Here is a 15,160-nt window from a genome sequence, read left to right on the forward strand (position 1 = left end):
TCAGCGGGGCGCTTCTTCTGCTAAATAACGTAACCTTTTTGCCTTAATTACTCGCTATCTCTGATCCGAGGTCCTGCTTGGCTTTCGGCATCAGCGGGGGTCGGCGGTGCGCGCTCGCATCACGACCAGCTTTGATAATTAACCGGGCCAAAATGAACTTTTATTCTCTCCTTTCAAATGCCAGATCTGGCCCCATAATTACTGCTGTGTAATTAAAAGTCCCAATCTTGCTTTTTTTCCTTGCATTGCAGAGTCTCAATGAAAGAACAGGAGAAATTAGACCTTAATCCTTGCACACTGTCAACCCCCAACACACACGCTGGCGTTGGGGTTGGCATGCACTCCGATTCCTGCTACCAACTCCGAACAGACAAACCCATCCTGACTGCAAAGATTCCTCTTTATCCTCCTCACCTCGCGCTGCTGAAATGTAAAATATAATATGGACCATTATGTTCTTTAAAAACTCATTACAGCGTTTGAAACGGGAATCTGTTGAGACGTTGCTTCCTCCACATTGTGCAGAGATGGGGGTGAAGACACATCGAGGGACGTGGCATGCAATTAGGAGCCCAATGGATTAATTTCCTTTTCAAAGTTATTGAGACACAATGAAGGGAGAGGCTTTCTGCCCCCCCTCCACTCGTCATCTGTATTGATGGCTCCCCTGTAAGCCCCTCCGCCTGCCCTCTCCTGGTTAATGACAGTTTGTATTTCACACTACAGAAGGCGAGGAAAACCCTTCGGCCTCTCCCTGTGAAGAGTGAAGAGCTCGGCCGAGGAGGAGAAAAGAGGTGACAGAGCCGTCTGACTCCGTCGCGGTGCGGAGAGGAATTAGCTCCAAGACAAACATGTCAGGGAAACTAAAAGGCATTAACTCGTCTGCATGTTGTAACGGCCCATTCTTCTCTGAAAGTAAGAGAATCCAAAAGTTTGGAGCGAGGCAGAAATTTCACGGGGTTTGGTTTTTCTGAGGCCTTGGGTGGAGAAGCTGAGGTTTCATCCAGCCAGTCTGCAGAAGAAATCTATCAACCCTTTACAACCACGTCAGCCAATCAGGTTGAGGCGCAATGATGGACATGGTCAGTGAGGGACGGGAGTGTTGTGACTGTTTTCCCAAGCCGTTTTTGCCAGAATAGCCAAGACGTCCAGTGATTCCAGTCCAGCTAACTTGTCGGTGGACGTAGCTCACCAAGCCAGGGTTCACAGACGGAAAGATTTACCAAGGTTTGAAACAGCTAGCTTAGAAACCGACCCATACCGTCTCCCTCCTGATGCGTTTGGCATCTTTTCCTGAATTCATCCCTAACGATCTATTCCTCTTACACCAGAGCAGACTGAAAACCGTGCAGAAGCCTGGATGCTAACCAGTTGTTTGGACAAACAACTGGTTAGCATCCTCTGTTTCCTCCTTAAACAGAGGAAACACAGATGTTTCCTCTGTTTAATTGCTGCATGACAGTGGCATGCTCTTTGTGGCTGCTCATATGAATCATGTACCTTCTCCATAATGCAACAGCTGACTGCATCTTACGAATATGAATGCTCATCTTCTTACCTTGTAATGGATCACAGGTGCAAAATATTTTCTCTAAGATGGATTATGATTGTAAAACAGTAAAATTTAAACTGAATTTATGTTTTTGGCCTCGTTTTTCCTGCTGGTTCATTCAGCTTTTCACAAAGAAATGATGCTGATACTGTTGGAAAGAGTTGGGCTTTGATTTGAACCGGGCGTCTTCAATGACCATTTAATTTAGCTGCTCAGTGTTAGAACTGGTTACTGTCACTTGGATGGGCCTCTAATTGTTCCATGGAGATGCAGTATGCTGATGTATAAACTGTGTTTGTACTGGTTTTATTGGAGGAAGTGCTGCTGATCTCAGGTTATCCTGGTTAAAGCTTGGATAACAAAGACAGAATCAAGAAAACTTGTTTTAATCATCTTACTAGAGAAGTGAATTCCTTATTCTGATATAGAAAAAGACACAAAATCAAAAAGTCAAACAGTAAATTGATACTTTAAACCAGTTCAGACCATTAATCACATTCCCTGCTGCTAGGGGGCGCCTCAGGCCTAATGGCTCAAATAAAATAATACTAAGAAAATCACTGTGTGTTTGATATAGGCTGGAAGGAAACTGTTGAGATAAATCAACAGAAGCAGTAAATCAACTGAGACCATGGAGAGTGGATGGAAACCTCTGCATCAAGGTTTTTCTTAACGCATCACAAAGTTCAGAGGAAGTGAAACTTCCTGAACAACTCGGCTCTGCGGGGGCCATAAAAACCAGAAAAATCACTTTGCATAGTCCCTAAAACCCAGAGCTTATGATTAGACACCAAGCATACATTAAATTAAACCATTCCCCTCTTTCTAGAAGAAAAGGTTAAAAAACGTCTTAATCGTTCCAGGTATGAGCAACGGCATTTTAATCAGCCTGGTTTTCAGCCGATCCTGCAGACCGCTAATCCAGACGCAGCTCTGCTCTCGTCTGCTGCACCTGAAAACCCTTCTGATCCCGGCTGGATTCTGACGACTGCAAGCAACGGCATCAGGATCAAATCACAAAGGAGAATCGGGAAATCCCGAGGCCGTTCCTCTGACTGCGTCTGAGCCCAGCCAGCAGGCGCATCGTTCTGTCGTCCAGCAGCAGCCAATGATCACAGACGCAGGGCTGTTTGTGCTTCCTGAAGCATTAAACACATCCAGTCCATCCCTTAGACTCTCACATACGGACAAAAATAAACATTTGATTATTTTATTAATATATATTTTGCAATTCCAGTATTACATTAATATTTGCAGTGAATGCCGCTGCAGAAATCCACAGCAGAGGAGGAGGAAGGATTCAGTTTCTCTCTAAAACATCTGATTCCAGAAAAACTAAAACTAGAAGCAATAAATTCAAACATCAGGAAGTAACTGTATCAAGCAGCTGGAGCTGAAACATGTGCCATTATTAACAGATCAAATATTCTGATCATTTATGCGACTTATCTTTAGAAACAGACTGAAAATAAGCTAAATGCCTCATGTAGTGAATTATTTAATTGCTGCATGTGAGGTGATGAAAGCCCAGGTTTGTCTGAGATCAGAGTGAACTCAGCAGGATCATCGTCAGGCTCAGCTGATGTTCTGGACGCCATGAAGCAACTTAAAGTCGCTCCCATTTGCTGCCATCAAGCAAACTGGACTGAGAAAAGCTCCAGTTTCATCTGCAGCATCAGATTAAAAAATGACAAACCACTAAAATATCCAAATTCATGGCTGAAGTGACTGCAGAATCCCAGTCGATGTGAAACTGAAAGGTCTCCAGCCTGTCCCTGCGGTGCTCCATCACTGCTGCCGCCCTTCAGCGCAGCAGAGAGAACTAATCACTCACTCTGTATCCTAACCAAAACAAGACGGTGCCAACCAGTAGCTTTTAGTGCTGTTTACACTCCTCACCCCTCCTGCTCTGCGCTCCTCGCGGCTCGTGGCGGCATGGGTGATTAATTTGGGCTGTGCAGACAGGTAAACACAGGCCTATTTACATGGCTTACCAGCCACCGTATTTATACTCAACAGGACTAAGCTTCAGAAAGAATATCCTCAAAGCTCCATCTGTTTATTTTCTCTCGCCGCTCCGTCCTGACACCATCTTCCACTTCTTGCTCTGAGCCCGACGCTCCTTCCTCCTCCTCTTCCTCTGACCTGCAGCTCTGTCAGGTCAGACTCGCACTGCTTCAATCCCAGTTTGACGATTTCACATCAACATCACAAAGTGTTCATAAACCTTAAACTTTTAATAATCTGCGATGTTCCAACCACAAACTTAAACGTATTTCTTGGGAAAGCTGTAAATAATTGTGAAGCAGAAAGAAAAATGTATGATTTGAAAATGTATCTTATGGAAAATCTGAAAAGTGTGGAATGCATTTGTTAGAAGTGCAGAAAAAACAGATTCTACAGAGAATCACAATTTCTATTCAGGGAATTCAAAATGCTCAATAATAGATTTTAAGATGCGTTGTCGCTCTGATTTATGAGCAAACTGCATGTCGCATCCGCCGTTTGTATGATGAATAATTATTTTTTCAGAAAAGTCCAAATAGCTAAGCTATCCTGTTTAAGTTACAGAATTTTATGCGCAAACATGTTTTTGTCAGTCACATAATTTAAACAAAATCTCCAGACTGAATAGTAAAATCGATTCTGCATCAAATCGTGACTAAAAATCAATCAACCTGCTAGAAACTGAAGGATTTCCATCTCTGTATTTTAGAGGCTCGTGTCTGTTTGTCTCCAGCTCTGGTTGGATAAACATCAGAGTTCAGGAGATTCTCAGTTCGTTCTTCGGTTACTGATGTTAAACGCTGAAGGTTCACATCTCTGCCAAAGTCTTGACATGCATTTTAATAACCTGCCAAAGAACAACAACAATCTGACAGAACAACAAGATCCTCGAATTCTTTCACTTTGCGAGTAGCGGAGAGGACAGTTAGTGAACACATGAACCCAGACCAGTTCATCCAGTTATAACCCTTCCGCTGACAACATGAAAAAACATAAAACACCGCCGAGACGCCCTGCTGTTCCCGTCTCATTTTTACATCTTAAAAACAGTAAAATGAGGCAGAACTGGCTGGAAACATCGATCTAACCAACATGCTGATGTGTTTGTGTTAAAACTGAGTCATTTCTGTTCTCAGATCAACATCTGAACTATAACTTCACTTCATTTTCAGAAAATAAACGTTCGTTCTCCAGTGAGGATAAATATTGTATTAGATTTAGTACAGCAAACTGCTATAAACATGAGTATTTTTACTGTTATTACTATGAATCCAGTTTAAGCCTCACCTGGTTGGAAACAAATGATTTTTGTGTGTTTTGGAAAAATTTATTTACTTAGAGGCAGTACCAACATAAATCACTGAAGCATGTCTCCGTTTTATGTGAGTAATGGTTTTGAACGATGCTGTTGCTGTTCTACATGCAGAGACGCTCTGGGTTTTAGAGGTTGTATTTGAGCAGCAGCGTTCCTGCAGAGCACCGAAGCGTTCACCTCGCTCTGCTCCGGCGTGAATGCTGTCGCTCTTCTCAAAATGCATCTGAAGTTCAAACCCTGTTAGCTTTAAGACCCATAAACCAATCAGATTAATGCTAACAGCCTAGTAGCCACCTACAGCTAACAGTTTCCACCTGAATGCTGCTTCTATAAATCCTGTTCACAGTTTAAGCCCATAATTGCTTCCACTTACCCAACAACCTGCTAATGTTACGTTTACACCAAGAAGCAACAATCAGTTCAGGGTGTGGATTGGCAAACTTACAAAAATGCAAACCACAAAATAATCTGACAATCTGGTTAGAAACAGTTTCTGTTATCTTTGATCAATAATGTTAACTTTTGCTCAGGTAGATCATTATCTCCAGGTGTAGTTGTCACAGTGAGAACAGAGGCAGCCAATCAGGCTCCACGTTTCCACAGAAACATGAAAAGTGAAAACTAATCAAAGAAAAGAATCAGTGTGTTTATCAGCAGAGCAGCTTGGACAAGCGGCAGCCTGGGAGTGGAGCGCCGAGCTGCTGCCGGTCATGCCTCACATTCCTGAGCTGTAAGCAGGTGACCCAACCCTACCTGCCACAGCAACTGTCACCTGACTCCTCGCAGCAGCAGGGAATGTCGCCGCGCAGCAGACAAAGACATGCAGGTTCAGCTGCTACGTTCATGAAGCAAAACAAAAAAAATCACCGGAAACGGAAAAACTGGATCAGCAGCAGAACAACGATCCCAAACAGATAAACGACAACAGTCAGCACCACAACGGCCTAGTCAAAGGCCACTTCTCAACCTTCCTGGAATGCAGCAGAAAGTGGTTTTCAGATTTAATTCAGCACCAACACGTCTTCTGTGTGAAATTATTTTCAGAGGTTTGCAGTTTGGACTTTCCAGGGTTGAGCTGCTGGTTCTGGTTGTTTTCTGTTTTTAATCAAGATTATAAACACACCATACTTTATAAACTACGAGCCACAGTCAAAAAATGCTTCAGGAAGAGAGAAATAAACAAGTCAGACCAAAGAATAAGTCGCAGAACCAGCAAAACTATGAGAAAAATGTGGCCTAAAGTCCAACAGAGGTATTAATGTGAAACAAAGCATCTCTTCACTTTCTCTGATGAAACGTAGCCCAACTGGTGAGAGCCCTAATTAGGGTCAATCCAGTCAGTAAAACCATCTGATTCGTCAGGATTTGACCTGCTGATCACCAGGTCGTGATCTCTGGACTATTAATTAGTGCATCTCATTTTAATTTTAAACCTATTAAACTATTAATAAGCTTCACATGTTCACAGCACCGTTAAAACAGGTATTGGATATCGGTGCCGTCTTCAGTCTAAACATCCTCCTCCTGTGTTTCTTAAGTGGATTGTTTCTGATGAGCACAGAGGGGGAGAGGCCAGCAGAAAATCCTCTGATTCCAGCTCAGCTAAGTGGTTTTAAGGCCAGTGACATTAAACACATACATGCGAGTGCCATCATATTTCTAAAAATCATCCACATACAATGACTAATTTAATTACTGATCCACAGATTCTCCATCTGCAATCCGTTCTTTAAAGATTTGCTCAATGCTGCAAACATATCACACAGATGTTTCCTCTGCCTGAGAATCCCATCATGCCTTTGGGCCGGGATAATTACTTATCAACACTGGAGTTCCCTTAAAGGGATGTCCAAGAGCACACAGGCTGCCTGTTTGTCTGGGGATTTTTATTTCAGCACCTCTTGGAGATGATTTGTCTATTATCTTCGGTGGATTTGCTCCCCTCTTCATCTGCAGCGTATTACTGCAATCATAAAGCTGCAAGGTCAGGGGAAAGGCAGGCGGGGGCGGGGGGGTGGGCTCGCCTACGGTGGAGCTCCAACCAGAGGAGCGTTTCAAACAGTAAGCCCTCATACAGGCAGAGAGAGAAAGAAACATGCTAAATATGACTTATTTCATGTTTTAAGTCACTTTGAGATTTTTTCCAGTTTGCTAAATAAGAACATTCTTCAAATTAAGAGGTTTACATCTCCATGTTGATCAGGACTGAACCTCCATGTTGATCAGGACTGAACCTCCATGTTGATCAGGACTGAACCAACTGAAAGGCCAGAAGAAGAAGGAGCCATTCCTCCACAGCCAACAGAAGAAAACTAAATTCATTTCTGTTGGAATCTCCTGTGGTTTAATGAGGCTTTGGGCCTCCAATACAGAGAGCGCCACCCTCACTGTGAAGCACGGCGGTGGCTCCATCATGTGAAGCTGTGGAAGGGATTGGTGAGCCTCACAGAACAGATGGCATCATGAGAGAAGAATATTATGTGGAAATATGAAAACAGCATCTTCACAAAACGACAAAAGGTTTAATGATGGTCAGAATGCGACCAGGTGGCTGAAATGATAAAATCAGAGTTTTGGAGCTGATGTCAGTTTCATAACCCAGCAGCTCTGCTCACATGTAAATATGGAGAACTCTGGGCAACACAAACATCCAGGAATCATAATTACTTCTAAAAACGGAGAAAACGACGACTTATTGGTTCATCCAACACAAACAATCTGAGCAGAAAATATCATGTGAAAGCTGATATGAAATAAAGAAAACTCAAGAAAAACACAATTAAACATGTAGGACAAAATAAAAGAACAAAACTAAGCAGATTTAACCAGAACTACTGTCAGGATTCATATTTACTGACATTGGTCATAGTTGGATTAATTTGAGGTTTAAATGCATCTTTGAATAATGCTAGCATTCACATTGTTTATTTTCATTACTGCTTTGGTCATTTTATTACTTTCTGAAGCAACAAGTGTTTTCAGTGAGGAGCGGCCCGTCAGGTCAATCAGTGTTATGATGCTTGTTATTCCCGGCTGAGTTCAGAGGAGGAGACAGAGTAAAGAACATGACGCGTTTAAAAAATCACCTAGCAAAGAAAACAGGTTCTTTCTGAAAGCTGATGACATTTAAAACCTTCTTTCACTGAAAATGGTCAAAAAGTCAACTAAGACAAAAAGTACCTCAGGGATCTCAGCTTGGTTTTTTAAGTTTAAACTCTTAAATTTCAGCTGTGATCTTTTAATATCTACGCGTTTTTTTATTGGTTCAGTCTAACAGTACAGAGTTATGTTGACGATTTAGTGCTACTATGAGTCAGTTTAACTGGGTTTTAACAGACCTACCACACCGCTGGATTCTTCAAGATGATTGGACGATCCTCCCTCTGGAGGACCAGCTGATGTCCTCCAGGTTGGATCCTCTGTTCCAGTCAGTTTCCAGGAATATTAAAATCCGGCCTGAATTAAGCAGAGTAATTATGTTTATGCCCATAAAAGGGTCAAAATAACTTAAAAACATACATTAAAATCAAATAAGTAAATTTTGTCTCACACTTTGAGGGCAACAAATAAAACAATAGGATACAACAATAGAAGTTTACAGTCATAGTTCAAATCGTTCTGATAATGAAAAATGTTTCTAAACTCCAAAAGAAATCAATGTTGTTAGATTCACTCCATCATTCTGGTGTCAGGAAGGCACAACAGTTATGTTTCCATTAATATGTCTTTAAATGAATTTCCTGGCTGGTATTTTTCACATGTTCCTGGTTAGTGCTGCCGGTCTGCGTTAGGGACGTTTTCTGCTGCATTTCAGCAAAACTAATGAAAAAAGTCATTAAAAACACTAAAATAACACAACAGCAATGGACAGAGTTACCAATAAATGATTTCTAAGGACAACATAAAAGGAGCTGTTGGGTTTTACAGTTAGCTTTAGCCGTTAGCATCTTTAATTATGCTAGTTAGCCGTTAGCTTAACGGAACCCTGCTGTCAACTCACAAAAACGTCGTCAGGAACTGAATAGGTCGCGTCTCCTACTCCATATGAAGCTCTTCAGTCAAATAAACTGACTTTACTTCCCCAAAATAAATATTTTACAACTCTAATATCTGTAACTCTTCAGCAGCAGCACATCCGCTCAGCTCAGTGTTTGTGGCTGGGGGCGGGGCTTATCCCGTCTCACCAATCAGGAGTCTGCATTTCTTGACGCAGCTAATAATAGTTTTGATTGACATATTTAGACGTCATTATTATTATCATTATTATTAATCGAAATTACTTTTACTGAGATACTTTCGAACCAACAGAAATTATATAAAATCATAAAAAGGAACAAGAGTCAAAATAAAGCAGAGATCATTTTATTGATGGGTTACAGCCAGTAATAGATTAAAGATCAAGGTTTAAATGTTATTTTAATCACTATATTAGTATAAATCAGCCAGACACTAGGTCTTTGTATAAGTTATACTTTTAGTGGACCTGCACGTCAGTAAAATAGACTTAACATCAGCAGTAAAGTGAATTGTTGTGCCTCTTGAAATCATTCCTGAACCATTTCTGCAAATGATTCTGCTGAAAGAGGCCTAGTCAAAGACCAGACCAGACTGAAATGTTGTGGTGGGACCTTGAGAGAGCCTTGCAGAAACAGATATCATATTGAATAGCAAGCTGCAGTTCTTCCACAATGATGTGACAGATTAATAATAGTGAACCAAAATGAAAACATGCATGCCTGGATTCAGTCTGAGACTTCTGCACAGCACTAAAGATTTACACACTCAGAGTCTTTGCAAATGTCTAAGTTGATACAATCGACATCAGCTGCGTGGAGAAGCCCAGAAGTTTGTGACCAAACTCAACATCAGCAGCTAGGAGACACAATTTCACATCCAGCGTTATCAGCCGCTGTTTGATCGCCCCACACCGAGAACAATCTGTCGATTAGCCGCGGCTAAACCTGCAGCCCTGCCGCCTTTCTTCTCCCTGACCCGTGTGTAAAGAGATTAGCTATTCAAGGCAGGCAACAGAGTGACAATCACCACATCAGATCAATATTACTTATCTCGCTCCTCCTCCCTCTCTCCGCATTACACTCCTGGTACAGTAATACACCTGGAGGAAGCAGTGAGTGTGTGGTGATTAGATTAGCCTTTCACTGTACACAAGCATACACACACAGATAAGAAGGATGCTCCTGTGAATCTCTTCCAGCTGCAGAGTGAAGTGGAGGAAACCGACTGCAGGCCCTGAGTGTTGGAGTTTGTTCTCCCTGCAGAGCGATGCTGGGCTGAAGAGTCTCCCAATCATTTCATCCTGAAATAAAGCCGTGAAAACTGATGTTCAGATTTTCCTTCTGACTGAAATTTGGCATTACGAAGCTAAACTTGGATCTTATTGTGTCACGTCACACAGAAAGAACTGAAGAAAATACCAGGTAGAAACATTTGAATATTTTCAGAACTGCTAACTTTAGTGGGCTGAAAACTAAACTTTTTTTCTTCATGTCGACATTCCAGGGATCCCATATGCAGAACCAGCTGCCTAGAAGACATTTTAATGTTGTTAATGTATAAACATCACAGCAGTCAAAAGCACTGAACCTCCTTCTTCACCAAATGGAAACCCAAATGGAGTGGCTTCAGATTTTAGCAGCTGTAGGACTTTGTGTTGTTTCCCGCTAGGACTGGATTTGCTAACGTTTGTTTAGGTTGTATTTACCCAGAATGCCCTGCACTGCAGTCCACTTCCTGCTTTTGGAGCGGTCTCCAGTCTGCTTGGCGTTCACATGTGAATTCACAACGAGGCAGAGTTCACTTCAACCGAACCCAGACTGAGGTTCACACCGCCCAAACGAACCGGACTCGGTTTGGATTGAACCGGATTAAACAGGACTGGTGTGAATGCAACTTTATGACAGAACCATTGAAGGACCTCACCACATATTCCCACCTTCGTATGAAATACTGCGCTCAAATCTGACTAAAGAAACCAAACAGTTGGGATTCAGAGGCCAGAGTATCTCACTGTTAAAAGGTGAGAAAACAACATAATAGGAGCGTTTAACCCTAAAACAAAGGCCACAAAAACACGAAGCAGGAAGCTGATTGGCAGTGATTGGTAAGAGGCACCATAACTTTGTGATAATCATGTTTTCAGATTCATCTTCAGACCCTTCAGGGGGCGTCCCAGCCAGAAGGTTGTGGTCCACGCTCAGTTTCTGTCTTCATCATCAGTGTCATGAAAGCGAGAGCTGTCAGGTACAATCCCAGTCTGTACTGGTTTCCAGTGAGACGTTCTTCATGGCAGATGCCACGTTGATAGACTGAGAACTTTTCACTGAGACATTTGGGCTTTCTGTGATGTGGCATGCCGAGGTCCTCGTCAACCTCGCCACCACGCAGAGCTGGCTGCACGTGGCGAGGGAACGGAAGGATGGATGGTGCAAACAGGCTGCAGGAGTTTCCATTTACCAAACCCAAACATCAGCAGGCATATCTGTGACACCAAAGGGTCTGCCTGGGTGCCCTTCTCCCCTCATTCTCATTCCTCCCTCTGCTCCCCTCCCCTCCCATCATCTCCTTTTAATATAGAAGCTGGAGATGAAAAATGGTGCGCTTTTGTTTATTTGCCACCGATGCAAATGCGACCACAGCAGGATTAGTGAGTTCTCCATCTCTTTGCTGATAGCGGTGGGAAGAAAGAGGGGATTTTTATGCAAAAAAGATCTCTCCCACCCTTGCTATGACAATTGCAATGCATCACTTCATAGACAGTTTTTAATCTGTTTCAAACCAACCACACTTTGAACTGCTGGAAATGCGAGATATACAACTGTGGGTATCCGGCTGAGTGTGTGCACGCCCGTTGGTGTGTGTGTGCATGTGAGTGTGTGTGTGCTGTATGTGTTTTCCTGTGATTAATCTTTGGAGTTGGTTTAAGCACACTGCTGACACAGCACAGATCTCTCTCTCTCTCTCAGGCTAACTTTGACTTACAGACAAAATGTCCTTGGGTTTAGCTCTGAATAACAAAAACTTTGCATGCTAAGTCACAGTCATCCTGTTGACTCCAACTTTTCTTACTGCAAACTATTTTCTAAATCATTCATCTGAAACAAACAGGCCAAGGTGAATTTATCCACATGCAGCTCCTGAAAAAGGAGTTCACACTCCATAAACTCTGCTAGATTTTTCACAAATTGCCAACAAATTCTCTGATTTAGGTCAGGACTTTGACTAGACCAATCTAACATATGAATAACTCCAGTGCCATCATGCTGCAACTTTCACATGCAACCCTGCTGAGTAAAAAGGCTCAATGACGTCGGTAGCATGCTAGCACCGTTTACAATCTGATTGAAGATGAGAACATGCAAAGTTTTCGTCTCGTTTCCATTTCCTGGTGTAAACTGTTGATAAACTGCAGGTTGGTGAATCTCCCCGGAACATGTGAACTTTTTTAGATTCCTCCATTTCTTTGGGATGAACAGAGGAATGAAATCATGGGTGTGTTTCCTTGGAAACTGATATATAAAAGCTGTTTACTTTCCTTTGCATGTTCCTTTGATTCCACCAAGTGTCAGATCAAAACCTGCAAACATCCGTCGTCTGACAGAAGAAAGGAGGAAACGCCGACATCCCAACAGCCATCAGAACATGCTTCCCTGTTGTTGTGGCTCAGGATTCCTCTCTGGCTATTATCAGAGGCTACGGCACAGAGTCATAAAAGAGGAAAACACGGGCCTGTTTATCTTCGCCGCTGCCATTGGCGTCGAAAGGAGAGCGCCTGCTTCTAGGTAGATACCAATAGGGACGACACAAAGGTGAGATAAACCGTTAAGACATTTTTTAACTCGTCAAATTTAATAACCCTCATCGGCAACACAGGTATTCAACGTGCTGCTTTCTGGGGAAAGGTAAACACATGGGTCTGGTAAGCTCCTGCAGAAATCCAAAACACAAAAAGTCAAACCAGAGGCTGACACACATTCTGAGCATGTCACCGCCACAATAAGATACACTCTGAATAATAGAATAAACAGATCCATTTTATTATCCCTTCACTCTGCCGCTGACACCTCAGCCAAACGATAAAACTTCCTTCCTGGCTCCACCTTCCCGTCATCCCCTCATCCTCTCAGGCTTACCTGGCCCGCCCGACTGACACCTAGCATTCGGAAACAGCGAGCAGGGATTTAATCAGTCGTCATTATGGAGGAGAAGAAAGAGGCTGCGGCACAATGCTGACACAAAGACAGTCTAAGGGGATCTTTGTGCTGTAAATGTGCTGCTCACAGCGGCTGCGTGACAGCTGACGTGGAGCCATGAAACACTGATCCACTGTTTCCTTGTAGAGACATCAGGGTGAATACAGAGGTGCTGCAGCGTGCGCTGAAAGCGCCTCAAAGGCCTGAATGCTGCACAGCACCTGAACGGCTGCTGCGGCGGATTAGGGTGTCAACGCAGACAAAGGCTGAGGGAACTCAATGCCTTTTGATTCAGCCAGCAGCAGCATCCAACACGCTCTCTGACGTCCAACCACTCAACTTCATTATCACCGCAGCGGCTTAGACGAACAAACTCATGACAGGTTATTGAAAAATATTTATTTGCAATGAAATAAATAAACATTTTTCAGTTAGAGTTAATTTCCGACGGATTAATCCTGGGAAGGTGACACTTGTGGTTGTTTAGGAATAAATAAGTGGATTGAATTGAACCGATTGGTGACACCTGCCTCCGGTCTTCCTGCAGAGGAAGGAAAAATGAGGAATCTCTCCCATCCACTGCAACAGATGGACCCGGAAATCTGGGAACGCCGCTGAGTGTTCGGCGTGAGAAGTTGGCCGGACGGTAAAGGAGAGCCGCAGCCTGGCAGCGCCGCAGACAGCCGGGCCCTCCATCCAGCCCAGCTCCACCTCTCTGGCAGTCAGGCCTTCGCAGGCGTTGCCGACATGCCGCGGCGTCTGGGAGCCGTCCTGAAGAAGTCCTGTGTCTGATCAGCAGCTGGACCATTACGCCGTTTCACTGGCAGCCGCTTTGGTTGCAGCAACTGGCAGAAGTTGCTGTTACTGTGCTGGTCTGGCAACCAGCAACACACAACATGGAAATGTTGCTTTAAGACGTCTGTCTGTCTGTCTGTCTGGGTTTTACCCTGCAGGTTTCTTTTTCATCAGGCAGGATTTTAAAGTTTAAATTAATTGTTTTATCAGTTATAAGCTGATTTGTGTATCACATTTCAGCATGAAGGTTGTTCAAAGTGCTTTACATGACAGAAACACAAAAATAAATAAAAACGTCATGCAGAGGAACCAGGAACAGACGTTACAATTTATCCAGTGACTCCGAGTCAAAAGGAACTTTAACCAGGTGTGTTTTACGGCAAAGGAGATTTTATCTGATAATAAATAAAGAGTTATCGTTAAAATGTTCAGTGAAATGTTTATTTCAGGGTTTGGACCTGATCATGACCTGCATCGACTCCCCAACCTTTGATTGATCCAAACAGAAATTAAACTTATGTTGAATATTGTAACCTTTCCGTTATGATCCCATTCCCAGGATTCGGCTCCGGACGGCGCCGTGGGAGGAACAATCCCAGGTAAAAGGAAAACCTCATTGCTCCACTGTCGCATCACAACAAAGTACTTCCTGTTTCCCTGTTCACTCATTTCCTTCATAGTTTCTGATCAAAAAGCTGAAAACGCTGCTACTTTCATATTCCAGAAGCTGTTACTAAACTTGTTTAATCATTTCTGACTGTTGTGGAGTCTGCTGATAAAAGATCAATATGCAATAAAACGTCAGACTCTTCTCCTTTTGTCAGATATCATTTTATTTATGTTTTGAAACTGCATTTGCAACTGAATTTCTATTAAAACTTTTTCTTTTCCTTTTCAAACCCAACACAAACCAACAAAAAAGAAACACGAAGAATATTAGAACGATGATAACTGACCAGAATACTGACAAAAAAAAAACAAAAAAAATACTAGCAGGACAAAAAGAAATTCCTCGAAAAGACAGTTTTATTTACAATAAGACAATAAATATCTTGGTTTATTAAAAACAGATTTGGATCAGAACCTGTTTAATATTATAGCTCCAAATTATATGAAACCTTTTTATTTAAGGAGTAAATTAATAATGTTACTGCGACACAAACTTTCCCTCACAAAACTAAAGAAAAAAGGTAAATTTATTTGTATAGCACATTAAAGTAACGAGTCATTTCAAAACCACCCAGATCATCAGAAAAGTCTCAGGTTAGGATGAGGGAACAT

The 15,160-nt window shown here is 42.5% G+C and overlaps 1 long non-coding RNA gene across 1 annotated transcript; it reads right to left on the minus strand.

The window, feature by feature from the left end:
* Positions 1-2,383: 2,383 nt before the first annotated feature.
* On the minus strand, positions 2,384-9,045 carry LOC103153570 (uncharacterized). Its single transcript, XR_001658991.1, has 5 exons — positions 8,875-9,045; positions 8,217-8,330; positions 3,452-3,505; positions 3,249-3,354; positions 2,384-2,691 (listed from the first exon to the last, which is right to left on the minus strand). It is a non-coding gene; the product is annotated as an uncharacterized LOC103153570 (long non-coding RNA).
* Between the last annotated feature and the right edge of the window lie 6,115 nt (positions 9,046-15,160).

Source organism: Poecilia formosa, unplaced genomic scaffold, assembly GCF_000485575.1.
Source record: "Poecilia formosa unplaced genomic scaffold, Poecilia_formosa-5.1.2 Scaffold355, whole genome shotgun sequence".
Classification (NCBI taxonomy): domain Eukaryota; kingdom Metazoa; phylum Chordata; class Actinopteri; order Cyprinodontiformes; family Poeciliidae; genus Poecilia; species Poecilia formosa.